General features: G+C 46.9%; 1 long non-coding RNA gene across 1 annotated transcript; it reads right to left on the reverse strand.

Moving 5' to 3' along the window:
- Nucleotides 1-717: 717 nt before the first annotated feature.
- On the reverse strand, nucleotides 718-2,739 carry LOC126990482 (uncharacterized). The gene is made up of 2 exons (XR_007744405.1): nucleotides 2,368-2,739; nucleotides 718-883 (listed from the first exon to the last, which is right to left on the reverse strand). It is a non-coding gene; the product is annotated as an uncharacterized LOC126990482 (long non-coding RNA).
- Nucleotides 2,740-15,000: the final 12,261 nt, after the last annotated feature.

Genomic DNA, 15,000 nt, shown 5'->3' on the forward strand with positions numbered 1-15,000 from the left:
AGTGCAAGGCTTAGTATTATTCTTAGAATATTTGTGTATACGGCCCCTGACCCATAAACATCAACGGGCTGATTGTTACCGTCTCATCTTCCACCATCTTACTGGGTTAAACTTTTCACTGTACATATGTACATAGTCTCCAGTGTAATGCTCAGCATAGCATAAGATATACACTGTCCATGACTCAACTGGGTCTCCAGGGGACTCCCAACAACATCTGGCCTGCCATCTTCACGCCTTGCCCATCACATCTAACCTGAGCTAAGTACACTTAAATTGATTTCTCGTGTGGTTTCCGGGTGATTAAAGCATCATCGGATTCCCTGTAAGTATTACTGATCCATGGTACTTTGGAAATTAATTTATGTACGGATCTATGCGGTGCATCACATCTGGACCACATAAGTAACACAGTTATGGTTGGTGATAGGGAGTGCTTAGTTTGGTCCTGAGGCATGTCAGTTTATCAGTATCCAATCCATTCATAATTTGTCCTGTGAAGCCAATTTAATTTTTCACACATACGTAATTTGTGTTAAGTAACTTTATATCATTCCTCTCTGTTGTTTCCAGTATAAGCAATTCTGAGCAAAATTTCATATGCTACTTATTAAAAGTAACCCAACTTTGGTTATAACAGCATTCCACTCCTAGAACTTATCTCATACTCCCACATACTCCTAGTTAGGGACCCTAATCAACATCATACAAATTAAACCACTTACATGAAAAGTTTATTACAAAAGAATTCTGGTATATGGCCTTTATACATACTTTAGTCTTGCTTACCTGTGAAAGAAACAGAGGTGTTACAAATGCATCTTGCAAGTCTGATGGAAGAGAGCACTCTGCATGGAGAAGTAAACATTGCTGCCATGATGTTCTGAGGAAGAAAATTCATACATATCAAAGAACATCCTTCAAAGACAATAAAGTTACTAAGCTATGGGAGCCACTATATGGTGCTGCTGGACAGATGTCCAACACCAAAACTGTCAGTCCAAATTGCACAGGTTCAAAGCCACATGTAAAACATTAGGTACCAATGAAACTTGTGTTTAACCACTTCACTTCGAAGTCTCACTCATGAGCCTGGTACAGTGTACAGGGTACCCACGCGTGAGAAATTCATATGTTGAAACTAACTTGAGGAGGCGGTGGCTGAGTGGTTTGTGAGCAAGTCCGCATTCGCCATGTTCTGAACAATGTGGGTTTGAATCCATTGCTACCACCTGGGATTTTTCAGTCACTGCCGAATGGCCTAAGACTATCCACTTGCCTGAGCCATTACGGCTTGGGACAACCACCAGGCCTCTAAAAAAGCCTACTGGAGCTAATGGCCGGAAAAATAAATAAATATACAACTAAATATAATAAAACCAATACTTTTATAAAAAAATCATTCATTATTGCATTGTATATCATTTGAAAGTTTATCTACCATTTTCTATATTTTATTGATGTATACACCTATCCTTCATATATCGCACCTAATTGGGGCCAAGAAGCCCACGTGCTATAGAAAATTGTGATAGCCAAACAATAGAATTAATGGGAATTATTTTAATTAAATCCTAGATGTTCCGTATAGGAGCCGTGAGCAAAAGTAACTGTTCACACATCACAACAAGGTTACTTTGTTTACATTTGGCTCTGGAGGACCAACACGTGGAGGCAAAGCTGGAGAAGGCTACATTTCAAGGTTACTCTACCTATTATTACCAGCTACTGGAGGATGCAGCAAGGAGATATAAGGAAAATATATCTGTATTGAAAAATATATACCCATATACATTGGAAAATATCCATTTTGGCAATGATACATTTAGGTGACCTCGTGTATCCTACATGGATATAGTCGATTAGTAAGTGTTCACCACCAGTTTTATCACTCAGGAGGAAATGAGGACAAGGAAAAGCCTCATTTATTTTTTATTGATGGGATGGGGCAAGAAGTGCTGTCTGCTTCAGTAAATGGCAAAGCCCTGCTACTGGGCAAGGCACATCTTTATTATCCTGTGTGTGTGTGTGTATTAACCTAGTTGTATTGACCTACAGTACCCTCTCGAGTTTCGCGCTCGCTTCGTTCCGAAGGTTTAGCACTAAACTCGAGGATCGCGAAACTCGAGGTATTGGAAACACTAAAAAAGCGCTTATCTGTTCTGTCCCGTGGATTTTTATTTTTTTATTTTTTTTTCATGTGGGCTGTGGCGCCGGTAGACTATCCATCTGGGCCTGATGGTTTGCCCTGAGCCCGTCATGGCGCAGGCAACTGTTTATAGTGGCGCCATTATAACTGGCTCATGCTGCCCCCCGAAGCTCACTTTTTTTTCCTCCTTTACTGCCTTGTTATCTCAAAATACGTACCTTGGAAAAAGGAAGAAAACAGGAAGAGGGAACGGGTCGTTTTAAAGCCACAGATGAAGCCTTACGATTGGCTGAGCTCTGAAAACACGCTTGTGATTCGCTGGGAGTCTGATGACATTATCGCTGGCGCTCACCCGGTCAGCGGCCTCGCTGCCTTGGGGCAGTGTCACACTGGCCGTTTTCTTCTAACCGTTGTGGCTACTGGGAGCGAGTTGTCGGTTGCCCGTAGCCTGCTGGTGTCACACTGGGCCATTTTCTTCCCACAGCGTTGGCGGCAGCTTGGACAACCGGCAAATCCAACTTTTCCAGGCCAAGATCGGTTGCCCGTATCCACATCCACAACGTAAACAAAGCACTTGCCCTGTATCAACATGGCGGCGTCTGCTAAAGTGCTTGTGCTGCCTTTACGCCAGTTTTGGACTTGTTGCTGCAGTTAAATGTCATGAAGATGCTGTTGTGGGTTTGGCGTGTCTGTGGGTCCTCCGTGCCAGTTCTCATTGTCACCATTGTCACCCATCTTGACTCCGACCACATAAACACGTGGATCGAGTAACAATTAACAAAGACACACACACACACACACACACACACACGCACACATCAGACTCATCATGAACCATGGCAGATATTTCTCACAAACAAAAATGGCTATGCCATTTCCTAGTGTGTGTTAGAACTTATTTGGTGAGTGGTTCATACAAACCAAACATACCCAGTGGCAAGAAGAGAGCAGTGTTAAAGACGACTGCTCTCTTCTTGCCAAGAGCTAGGTTTGGTTCATGTGAGCCATTCACCAAATACAATTCTAACACTCAAGAAATGGTGAAGTCATTATTGTTTGTCAGAAACATCTGCAATGGTTCCTAATGAGTCTGTGTGCGTGTGTGTGTGTGTGTGTGTGTGTGTGTGTGTGTGTGTGTGTGTGTGTTGTTATTCGATCCATGTGTTTATGTGGTTGAGTCAAGATGGGTGGGTTGGCCGCGCACGCGCAGTGGTGACAATGAGAACTGGCATGGAGGAACCACAGGCACGCCACACCCACAACTGTTTCTTCCTTCCATTTAACTGCAGCAACAAGTCCATAACTTGGGTCATGGCAGCACAAGCCGCAGCAGCCCTTACTTTAGCAGACGACGCCATGTTGATACAGGGCAAGTTCTTTGTTTACGTTGTGGATGTGGATACAGGCAACCGACCTTGGCCGTGTGTGACACACACCAGGAAAAGTTGGAGTTGCTGGTTGCCCTAGGTGGCGCCAATGCGGCGGGAAGAAAAAAGCACTGGGTGACACCAGCTTACGGATAACCGTGAACTCGCTCCCAGTTGGGCGCACAGGCGTTGCCCGTAGCCCCAACGGTTGGACGAAAACGGCCATTGTGACACCGCCTTCAGGCAGTGAAGCCGCTGATAGGGTGGGCATCGGCGATGACGTCATCGGACTCCCAGCGAATCACAAGCGTGTTTTCAGAACTGTCAGCCAATCGTAAGGCAGCCGCCTTCAACTGCGGCTTCAACACGACCTGTTTTCTTTTCCCCTTTTCCCCTGCCGGGTGTTGCCATCAGGGGTGTGGAGTCGGAGTCGGAGTCGAGGAGTCGGCTACTTTTGGCCGGAGTCGGAGTCGGAGTCGGAATTGGAGTCAGAGTCGGAGTCGGAGTCGGAGTCGGAATTGGAGTCAGAGTCGGAGTCGGAGTCGGAATTGGAGTCAGAGTCGGAGTCGGAGTCGAAATTGGAGTCAGAGTCGGAGTCGGAGTCGGAGTCGGAATTGGAGTCAGAGTCGGAGTCGGAGTCGGAATTGGAGTCAGAGTCGGAGTCGGAGTCGGAGTCGGAATTGGAGTCAGAGTCGGAGTCGGAGTCGGAATTGGAGTCAGAGTCGGAGTCGGAGTCGGAATTGGAGTCAGAGTCGGAGTCGGAGTCGGAATTGGAGTCAGAGTCGGAGTCAGAGTCGGAGTCGGAGTCGGAATTGGAGTCAGAGTCGGAGTCGGAATTGGAGTCAGAGTCGGAGTCGGAGTCGGAATAGGAGTCGGAGTCGGAGTCGGAGTCGGAGTCGGAATTGGAGTCAGAGTCGGAGTCGGAGTCGGAGTCGGAATAGGAGTCAGAGTCGGAGTCGGAGTCGGAATAGGAGTCAGAGTCGGAGTCGGAGTCGGAATAGGAGTCAGAGTCGGAGTCGGAGTCGGAGTCGGAATTGGAGTCAGAGTCGGAGTCAGAGTCGGAGTCGGAGTCGGAATTGGAGTCAGAGTCGGAGTCGGAGTCTGAATTGGAGTCAGAGTCGGAGTCGGAGTCGGAGTCGGAATAGGAGTCAGAGTCGGAGTCGGAGTCGGAATTGGAGTCAGAGTCGGAGTCGGAGTCGGAATAGGAGTCAGAGTCGGAGTCGGAGTCGGAGTCGGAATAGGAGTCAGAGTCGGAGTCGGAGTCGGAATAGGAGTCAGAGTCGGAGTCGGAGTCGGAATTGGAGTCGGAGTCGGAGTCGGAATAGGAGTCAGAGTCGGAGTCGGAGTCGGAATTGGAGTCGGAGTCGGAGTCGGAATTGGAGTCAGAGTCGGAGTCGGAGTCGGAGTCGGAATTGGAGTCAGAGTCAGAGTCGGAGTCGGAGTCGGAATAGGAGTCAGAGTCGGAGTCGGAGTCGGAATAGGAGTCAGAGTCAGAGTCGGAGTCGGAATTGGAGTCAGAGTCGGAGTCGGAGTCGGAATAGGAGTCAGAGTCGGAGTCGGAGTCGGAATAGGAGTCGGAATAGGAGTCAGAGTCGGAGTCGGAGTCGGAGTCGGTAAAAATATGAGCGACTCCGACTCCTTTACGTGCTAATTTTTTTAGTAAAGATTTCACTTCATGGAGATTCTTACAAATTGGGAGAAATTGACGTTTTAGAAGATATGTCCAATCAAACAGTCTGCGGGAATATTGGTATTTTTAATATTTTTTCATGCTTTTTATTTTGTATTTTCTTGAGGATATACCTTAAGGAAGGAGGGCGGTACATGCCGCAACAACCACCCTGACAACAGATAGTACAGGTATCCCTTTTGCCATATTTTATGGTGTTTTGCATGAGCTAATGTGTATATTTAATTCTATCATGGAGGATAATTGCTAAGTGATATCCAAGGATGGTAAAAAAAAAATATATATATATATATATATATATATATCTATATCTATCTATCTATCTATCTATCTATCTATCTATCTATATATATATATATATATATATATATATATATATATATATATATATATATATATATATCATACTGTAAAAAAAAAAAAAAAACGGAGTCGGAGTCGCAACCTTCAAATTTCCTGGAGTCGGAGTCGGAGTCGCAACATTTAAATTTACTGGAGTCGGAGTCGGAGTCGCAACATTTAAATTTCCTGGAGTCGGAGTCGGAGTCGCAACATTTAAATTTACTGGAGTCGGAGTCGGAGTCGCAACATTTAAATTTCCTGGAGTCGGAGTCGGAGTCGCAACATTTAAATTTACTGGAGTCGGAGTCGCAACATTTAAATTTACTGGAGTCGGAGTCGGAGTCGCAACATTTAAATTTCCTGGAGTCGGAGTCGGAGTCGCAACATTTAAATTTCCTGGAGTCGGAGTCGGAGTCGGAGTCGCAACATTTAAATTTACTGGAGTCGGAGTCGGAGTCGCAACATTTAAATTTACTGGAGTCGGAGTCGGAGTTTTGAAAATCCGACTCCACACCCCTGGTTGCCATACCGCCCACACTTATCATATACCTCTCAAAGTGTGTATATCTCATCATTTTATAAAGAAATGGGCTTCCTCTACTCGCAAAGTTATATTTCAAGTTGAAATACGCGATTTATAGGCATTTATACGTAAATATGATAATACTGTTAACATTTACTACACAGGGCCTGAGCTAAGCTCGGATAGTCTTGTCCCCATGTCAATATCTATCCAACCTCTCCTTCATTTGATGGACACTCCTCGCCTCCACAATCTCCTCCTTTAGACCGTTCCACTCATCTACACTTCTGTATAGGAAACTGTATATACTTCTTTTTATCCTTCAGACATGTTCCCTTTTTTAGCTTTTTACTGTGACCTCTCAACCCCCTATATGTGAGTGTATTTACCTATTTATAGTATTCAGGGCCTGAGCTTAAGCTCAGACAGTCCTGTCTCCCAATCTATATTTGTCCAGCTTTTCTTTCAATACATGGACAACGCCTGCAGGGATTACTTACAAGAGGGTAGCCTACTAATTTTGAGATGCTGACTGCTTATTTCTGGACAAAATATGATGCTGCTTTTTTATGGAGATAGTATTTTCTCTGGAAATCACAAAATCATTGACTTTTCGTTGCCTCCGACTATTAACAATTAACTTTCGCAGTATTAAAAATAAAATAGCCCAGTTACACCATCTAATCACTACACACAACCCCGACATAATAGAAGGGACTGAGACTTGGTTGACTCCTGACATAGACAGTAGTGAGATTTTCCCTCCCCCTTTTAGTATGACCGTTTACCGTAAAGACTGCCCAACAGACCTCAGCAAAGGTGGCAGTGTTATCATCGCCACCAAGCAGGGTCTTTGTGTTAAGCAGAGGCCTGACCTTGACACAGACTGCAAAATCATCTGGGTCCAGTTACAAACCTTCAACTGTAAATCTCTTCTTATTGCTGCTTTCTACAGACTGCCTTCTACCAATACAGACTATTTACACAATCTTCAAATTTCTCTTTCACACATACAGTTAGACAAACATCTGGATCACAGGTGATTTCAACCTCCCCGACATCGACGAGACTGCAATTACCCCTTTAGATCCTCCCGATGCTGACGCCCCCAACCCCATTATTCCCCACACAAACAGACGCCAACTACACGACACATTCGTTGACATCATTCAAACATTTTCACTCTCACAAACAGTACTCCAGCCAACACGAACACATACTGTACCACTCCCCGCTGGCCACAGTGTCCCTTTGACCATAGCTAGGACACACACTTGACCTTTTTCTCACCAACAACATTCTTAACATAACAAACACTCAGGTTGTTCCAGGACTTAGTGACCACGACATACTCATCGTTGACGCTGACCTTTGACCGATTAGACATAAACAGAGACCCAGACAGATATTCCTTTATTCAAGGTCTGACTTAGACATGATCAAACAAGACCTAACTGCCTTCAGCACTGACTTTTTTATGACAGACCCACACACAAGACCTTCTTCCGCCAAGTGGAACAACCTGAAACACACCATACATAACTCTATGAACAGACACATAACACAAAACACTTTCTAGTAGGTACACACTTCCCTGGTTTTCCAGGGATCTACGCAGACAACATCGCAAGAAACAAAGACTCTACAGACACGTGCAGACATACAACACAACAGATAATTGATTGGACTGCCTACAAAAAACACCAAAACACATTTGCCAAAATCATAAAAGTAGCGGAACGCAAACACATAGCAACTTACCTCACAGACAACGTAAGAAATAAGAAAAGAAACTTTTTCAAATTCTTTAAGGTGCGCAAACATGACACCAACACGATTACATCACTAAAAGACAACACTAACACATTTGTAGCCAGCCCACAACACAAAGCACAAATACTCAACACACAGTTCCAATCGGTATACACACAAGAACACAACCTGACACCAAACATGCCACACAGCCCCTTCCCCCTCATAGCCCCCCTTGACATCACGACTAACGGAATACAGATATTACTGGAAGGACTTGACAACTAAATCCACTGGCCCCGACAACATTCCTGTCTTCAGCCTTAAATCCTTTGCCCCCATCCTTGCCTCCATCCTTCAGGCCATATTCACCCAATCCCTATCATCCACCTCATTACCCTCCGACTGGCTTTTGGCAAACATCAATCCATTGTTCAAGACAGGTGACCGGACTGACTCCAATTAGCGCCCCATCTCACGAACATCGATTCCATGTAAAATTTTCGAACATATAATAATGTGGCAGTAGATGGAAGGCTTAGAAAAAAAAAATTGTGATGCGAAGGTAGTAAGATGGATCTGACCATCTTGCAGTGCTGGCAAAGTTAAAGCTGAAAGAAAAGTGGGTGTTTGAAAAGAAAGGTGAAGTAAAAATGGAAATACTGATGATAGAAAAGTTACAGGAAAAAGAAATAAAAGATGAGTATAACCGTGAAATGGCAGAGGCCTTAAGTGAAAAATGGGAAAGTGTAAAAGATGATACAAATACTGAAAAAGTTTTTGGAACATTTAAAGAAATAATGGTAACTACAACAAAAAAAGTTAGGGATGAAGGTGGTGAGAGATGGAAAAAGAAAAGGAAATTCATGGTGGACAGAAGAGATAAGGAGGATAGTAAAAGAGAAAAGGGAACTTTTTAAGAAAACTCAAGAAAGAAATGTGGCTGAACAAGTAAAAAGGGAAAGGAAAAAGAAATATAGAGAATGCAAAATGAAATTGAAACAAGCAATAAAAGAAAGTAAGAAGAAAGTTGATGAAGACTTTGGAAAAAGACTAAGTGAAAAATATAGAGGGAACAGGAAATCATATTGGAAAGAAGTAAAAAACGAAAGAAATGCAGAAAATATCTCCTCAAGTAAAATAAATGAAGTTAAGGATGAGAATGGAAAGATGTTGAAAGACAGGGAAGCTGTGAAAGAGAGATGGAGAGAATATTTCAAAAACTTAATGAATTTTGAGAATGGACGTCCAGCAGCAGTTTTTAGCAGAGGTAGAGGAGGAGTGTATAAAGAAAGAAGTATAACATAGGAAGAAGTAAATCAGTCAATAAAAGATTAAAAAAATGGAAATGCAGCAGGAATTGATGGAATCACAGCAGAAATGTTGAAGTGTGGAGGAGATGTAGTTGTTAGATGGATGGTCAAGATATGTGAAGTAGCATGGGAAGGGGGGGGGGGCGCCAGCAGACTGGACGAAAGCCATCATTGTCCCAGTTTACAAGGGGAAGGGCAGGAGGGGGAATGTGGGAGCTATAGAGGTATAAGTCTCCTGAGTATACCCGGAAAGGTACTATATGGAAAAGTCATAATAGAGAGGGTGCAAAAACTTACAGAAGAGAAAATCTGTGAAGAACAAGGAGGCTTCAGGAAGGGAAGGGGATGTGTGGATCAGATATTTGCCTTCAGGATGGTAGTAGAAAAAAATAATAGCAAAAGGAAAGAAACTATACGCTGTCTTCATGGATTTGGAAAAAGCTTATGACAGAGTCGATTGGATTGCATTGTGGGATATTTTAAAGATTTGTGGTGTGGGAGGAAAACTGCTTAGTGCAATAAAGTCTTCCTATGAGGATGCATCTGCATGTGTCAAAATTACTGGAGAAACAAGTGAACATTTTTGAGATAAAAGTGGGCTTAAGACAAGGGTGCGTCATGTCACCATGGTTATTCAATATTTATTTGGATGGCGTTATTAGAGAAATTAAGGGCAAAGTTGGAGAAGTTGGAGTAAGACTGTTCGATGAGGGAAGGAAGTGGGTACTGAACTCGATACTGTCTGCTGATGACACGGTGCTCATTGCAGAAAATGAAAGTGACCTACAAAATTTGGTCAGTGTTTTTGATAGTGTCCGTGACAGGAGAAAGCTGAAAGTAAATGTCAACAAAAGTACAGTGATGGTTTGTGAGCAAAGTAGAAGTGAGGTTGTAGATTTTGTATGCCCATATAGAGTGGGAATTGAATGTGAAAAAGCATGCAAAATAATTTTGAATGGTGAAGAAATGGAGGAGGTCAATGAGTTTAAGTACCTTGGATTAGTTATGTGTGAGCATGGTGGTACGGAGGGAGAGATAAAAGAAAGGGCATTGCAAGGAAGAAGGATGGTAGGGTCTTTGGGACGAATCATGACTGGCAGAAGTGTAAGCATGGAGGTAAAGAGGGATTTGAGAAATACAATAATAGTACCAACCCTCACATATACAAGTGAAACGTGGGCCTGGAATGAAAGTCAGACACACACACACACAGAGGTTTATATATAGCATTGTAGGTGTTGAAAAAGAGAGAGAGAGAGAGAGAGAGAGAGAGAGAGAGAGAGAGAGAGAGAGAGAGAGAGAGAGAGAGAGAGAGAGAGAGAGAGAGAGAGAGAGAGAGAGAGAGAGAGAGAGAGAGAGAGAGAGAGAGAGAATCAAGTTCAGGAAGTCTTAGCCCCCTCTCCCCCTCCCCCTTCTGACCAGCTTGAGGACAACGAGGACGACCTTACCGCGCTACAGAAGGAGGAACTAAGACACCTTGTAAGAAACCTTCGGCGTGACCTGGCCACGACGAAATCCCAGCTGACACACTACAGATCAGTAACTGATGACCTCGCTGACTAGAGGAGCGTTTTAGTTGAGGCCCTGTCTATAGCTGACACACTCGTGGCTATACATAACAGCTAAGATATTCAGCCGAGGTCAGTTTCGTGTACAGCTAAACCTCACAGACTTGGAGGTGAAGCTGAGCCCAACGCTGCCCCGGAGGCAGGTGAGGTGAGTCAGATCACACCTGGTGAGCGCTCCACCCACCCGTCACCGCCACCCTTAATCCCTGCCCCCGTCCCCGCCTCTCCTTCGCCTCTATCTCAGTCCGCCCCCGAGTCAACTGAGGTACGGGAACGGACACTACCACGTGGAGGACACACCCGTAACGGCTCCGCTGAGGAGAGGGACACTGAAGTACAGCATCACCAACACCAAGCCAGCCAAGACACAGATAGAAGATCCCGGCGACCAAAAAGGTGGACACGAACATCACCAGCAGCTGACACACACCAGGCGGCGTCGATTCAGCCACCGGCCAAAAAGCAGCTCAGACAGAAGCGGGACAAGTGCCTTTAGTGTAACCGCTGGGGACACTCACAGGATCAGTGTCAGGTCCAGCTCTGTTCCTATTGTCAGGGACGCTTCCACTCCTCCCAGAACTGCCGGGCTAAAATTGCGGACCAGAGGCAGCAGGAGCTGGTACACGCGGTGAGGCAGAGCAGCCAGGAGACCCTACTTGCCCTGAGGGGCGTTGTCTGGCAGCTGAACCCCCCCGCCAACCACCTGGGGTTAGGTGGGTCCCCATTGGCTGCCCCCTACGGGACCCCACACCCCCAGCCCCTCTGGCCTGTCACCTCACAAGGTCACGCCGTGCGATATGGAGCCCCGCCGCAGCCCCAGGCAGCGATGCTGTAAAATGACGAACAGTGAGGTGCGCAATGTGTCGGCGAACTTGAGGGGCTTCCACACCAATGTTGGAGAGCTCACTCATATAGCAATTCGAAAACATAGTGCCGATATAGTTTTTGTGTGCGAGACGTTTCTAGACGACATGGTACCAGGGAGCTATGCCCGAGTAAAGGGGTACTCGGCCTGGTTAAGGATGGACCGCACCACCCAGGGCGGGGGCGTGGCTTTCTGTTATAAGGAGTCACTTATCGTCCAGGTGGTCGAGCCTCCCGTGCCTGCGCCCAGGGAGCTGGAGTTATTAATACTCAAGGTGACAGACATTCATGGAAAGGGCCTGTTGTGCATTGGGTGTTATCGTCCCCCCACGCAGGGCGCAGTGCCTTTAAATTACCTAACTGAAAACATTGATAACACGATGGTGGCAAATCAGTGTGACAATGTTATAATTATCGGTGACCTGAACCAGCATATAGTCAGGGAAGCCTTTAACGCGCTGCTAGTTGTGCACGACCTTAACAACTACGTCATATCCCCCACCCACAGCTCCGGTTCGTCAATTGACCCAGTAGTGACAAACCTCCCTCCTCACAATGTTCAGTGTTCGCCTCTCGACTTTGTGGGTACCTCCGACCACGTGGCAGTGCTCACAAAACTCTACTTTAGGAGGTCAGCCGAGGAAAGCCACACTCGTGTGCTGTGGAGGTGGGAAGCGGCGAACTGGGAGGCCATGCGTGCAGCCCTGAGAAGCACGGACTGGGAACACGTGCTGCGTGGCGACACGGACAAGCAGGTGGAGAGACTCACACAGCTGCTTCCCGCTCTCCAGAGCAGCTGGGTACCCCACTCGAAACACGAAACCAAGGCGTCAGACCAACCATGGTTTGGCCCGGAGTGCCGAGCCGCCTCTGATGAAAAATATCGTGCCTGGCGTGCCTTCATGAGGCATCCCACGGCCCGAAACAGGCAGAGACACAGAGAGGCGGCTCAGCGCATGAGGAACACCCAGGAGTGGGCTGCTGAGCAGTGGAGAACGACCCTAAAATCAAAACTGAGAGGTGGCCAGGTTGGGAGTAAACACTGGTGGAGCCTTGTCAAGGAGCATCAGGGCGCTTCGCGGGACGACACTCCCTCCCCCTCCAGAGGGAGGATGGCAGCGTGGCTCACACTGCCACTTCTCAGAGAAGACATGAAATATTTGGCGGAGCGAGTCACAGCGTGTAGCAGGTGTTCCTGCTCATCTACTCGCGGGGGTACCTCACCCCCCCTTCCTTCCACCCCTGTTTCTCCCCATACAGCAGCCTCCCTTCTCCTGCCTGCCTCCCCCTCCTCGCTAGTGCCTTCTCCCTTCACTTCCCCCTCCTCCTGCATCTCCCTCTTCCACCTCCAGCCGCTTCTCTCCTCTCCTCCCTCTCCCCTCTCCTCACCCGCCATCTCCCCACTCCACACCCACCATACTTCCCTTCCCTTCTGCCGCCGCTGACTCTCATTCATCACCCCCCTCTCCCCTTTCCTCCACCTCTTCCCTCCCTTCCGTCTCTTCCTGCTCTTCCTCGCTTTCTCTCTCCTTGTCCTCCCCCACATCACCTCCCCCCTCCTCTGCTACCACCTCCCTGCCTCCTCCTCCTCCTCCCCATCCCTCCTCTCCCCTCCTCCCTGCCTCCCCCACCACCTCCGCCACCACCTCAGCCACCTCCTCCTCCCCCTCCCCTTCGACGTCATCCCTTCCTCTCTCCTTCTTCCACTCATCGTCCTCCTCCTCCTCCTCCTCCTTCTCCTCCTCCTCCTCCTCCTCCTCCTCCTCCTCCTCCTCCTCCTTCTCTTCCTCCTCCTCCTCCTCCTCCTCCCACTCCCCTGCTGCCGCCCCTCCCTCTCCTCCTGTAGCGGCTTCCCTTCCGTCTACTGACAAAGTTAATAAGAGGAAAGTACTGGTGGTTGGGGACTCTCAAGTCAGGTTCATTGACAGGTACTTTTGTTCAAGGTATAAGGAAAATAGGCTTCGAGTGTGCTTTCCCGGGGCAGGCATCCAGCACGTATCTGACAGAATGGAGAAAATTTTAGCAGGGGAGGGGACACAGCCAATCGTCTTCTGCAGTTACGGTGGTAATGACATCGGTAAGGTGGGTAGCGAAGAGATATTTCGGCGCTTCAGGGAATCGTTTGCTAAAGTGAGGGACTTCGGGGGGGTGCCGGCTGTTTGTGGGGTTTTGCCGAGGAGGGGGTTGGGAGAGGGATGGCTTTCCAGAGCCTTAGCAGTAAACAGCAGGCTGGCGGCCCACTGTAAGCGAAATGGTTGGCTTTTCCTTGACAATTGGGACCTCTTCTACAATAAAGGCACCTTGTATGCCAAGGATGGCGTGCACCTGTCACTCCAGGGGGTGGAGGTTCTCGCAGACTCCCTCGAGCGATCACTTAGCACCCTACAGGATTTTTTAGAGTAGGCGAGGGGGGAGGGCCTGTCAGTGCATCGCAGACTGGGACTAGGGGGCGCAGGAGAAATCGAAAGGATATAAGAAAGGATGGGCTAACGGCTTATTACACCAACAGTAGGAGTCTCAGGAACAAGATAGATCTACTGAGGGGGAAAGCATGTGTCGAGAAATTCGACATTATAGCTATCACGGAAACATGGGTAGATACTGCCAACAAAAACTTCATGTCTGAGTATGAAATAGATGGTTACCAGATGTTTCACAAAGATAGAAATGGAAGAAGGGGAGGGGGGGTGGCACTTTATGTTAAAGACACACTTAAATGTTCCGCTAACAACTCTATTCAAACACATGGCGACTCAGAATCAGTTTGGGTGGACGTCCACAAAGGGAAGGACAAACTAATTCTAGGGGTTCTTTACAGGCCACCCAACCTCAGCAGGCAGGACACTGATATGTTACTACAAGAGGTAGGCAGGGCGAGCAGGAGCAAAAATGTCTGCATAATGGGGGATTTTAACTATAGGAATATAGATTGGGAAGGCGTGGTGGGTGATTTAGAGTCTGAGGATTTTCTGAAAGTAATACAAGATAATTTTCTCAAGCAGACAGTAACAGAGCCCACCAGGGGTAACAACATTCTGGACTTGGTCTTAACTAACACCGAGTATATGATCAGCGAGCTAGATGTTGGGGGAGAATTAGGTGGCAGTGATCACAAGGAAATTAGGTTTAAATTAGACTGGGCGGTGACCCATGAGCTCAACCCGGTGTTGGTGCCCGACTTTAGAAGAGCTGATTATGAGGGGCTCAGAAAACACCTTGAGGAGGTAAATTGGGAAACCTTAGGGCTGGATGAGGGCCAGATCTCAGGGCTGGAACCGGAAAGACAGGGGAACCATGTAGAAATGACCTACAATAATTTAGTTAGAGAAATTGCAGAGGGTCAGAGACAGCATATCCCTTACCAAGCAGCAAGCACGTAGGAAGGAAAATAACGACCCCAAATGGATGACCCGCAGACTCAAGCATGAAATA

The sequence above is a fragment of the Eriocheir sinensis genome, unplaced genomic scaffold (genome assembly GCF_024679095.1).
Source record: "Eriocheir sinensis breed Jianghai 21 unplaced genomic scaffold, ASM2467909v1 Scaffold1689, whole genome shotgun sequence".
Lineage (NCBI taxonomy): Eukaryota > Metazoa > Arthropoda > Malacostraca > Decapoda > Varunidae > Eriocheir > Eriocheir sinensis.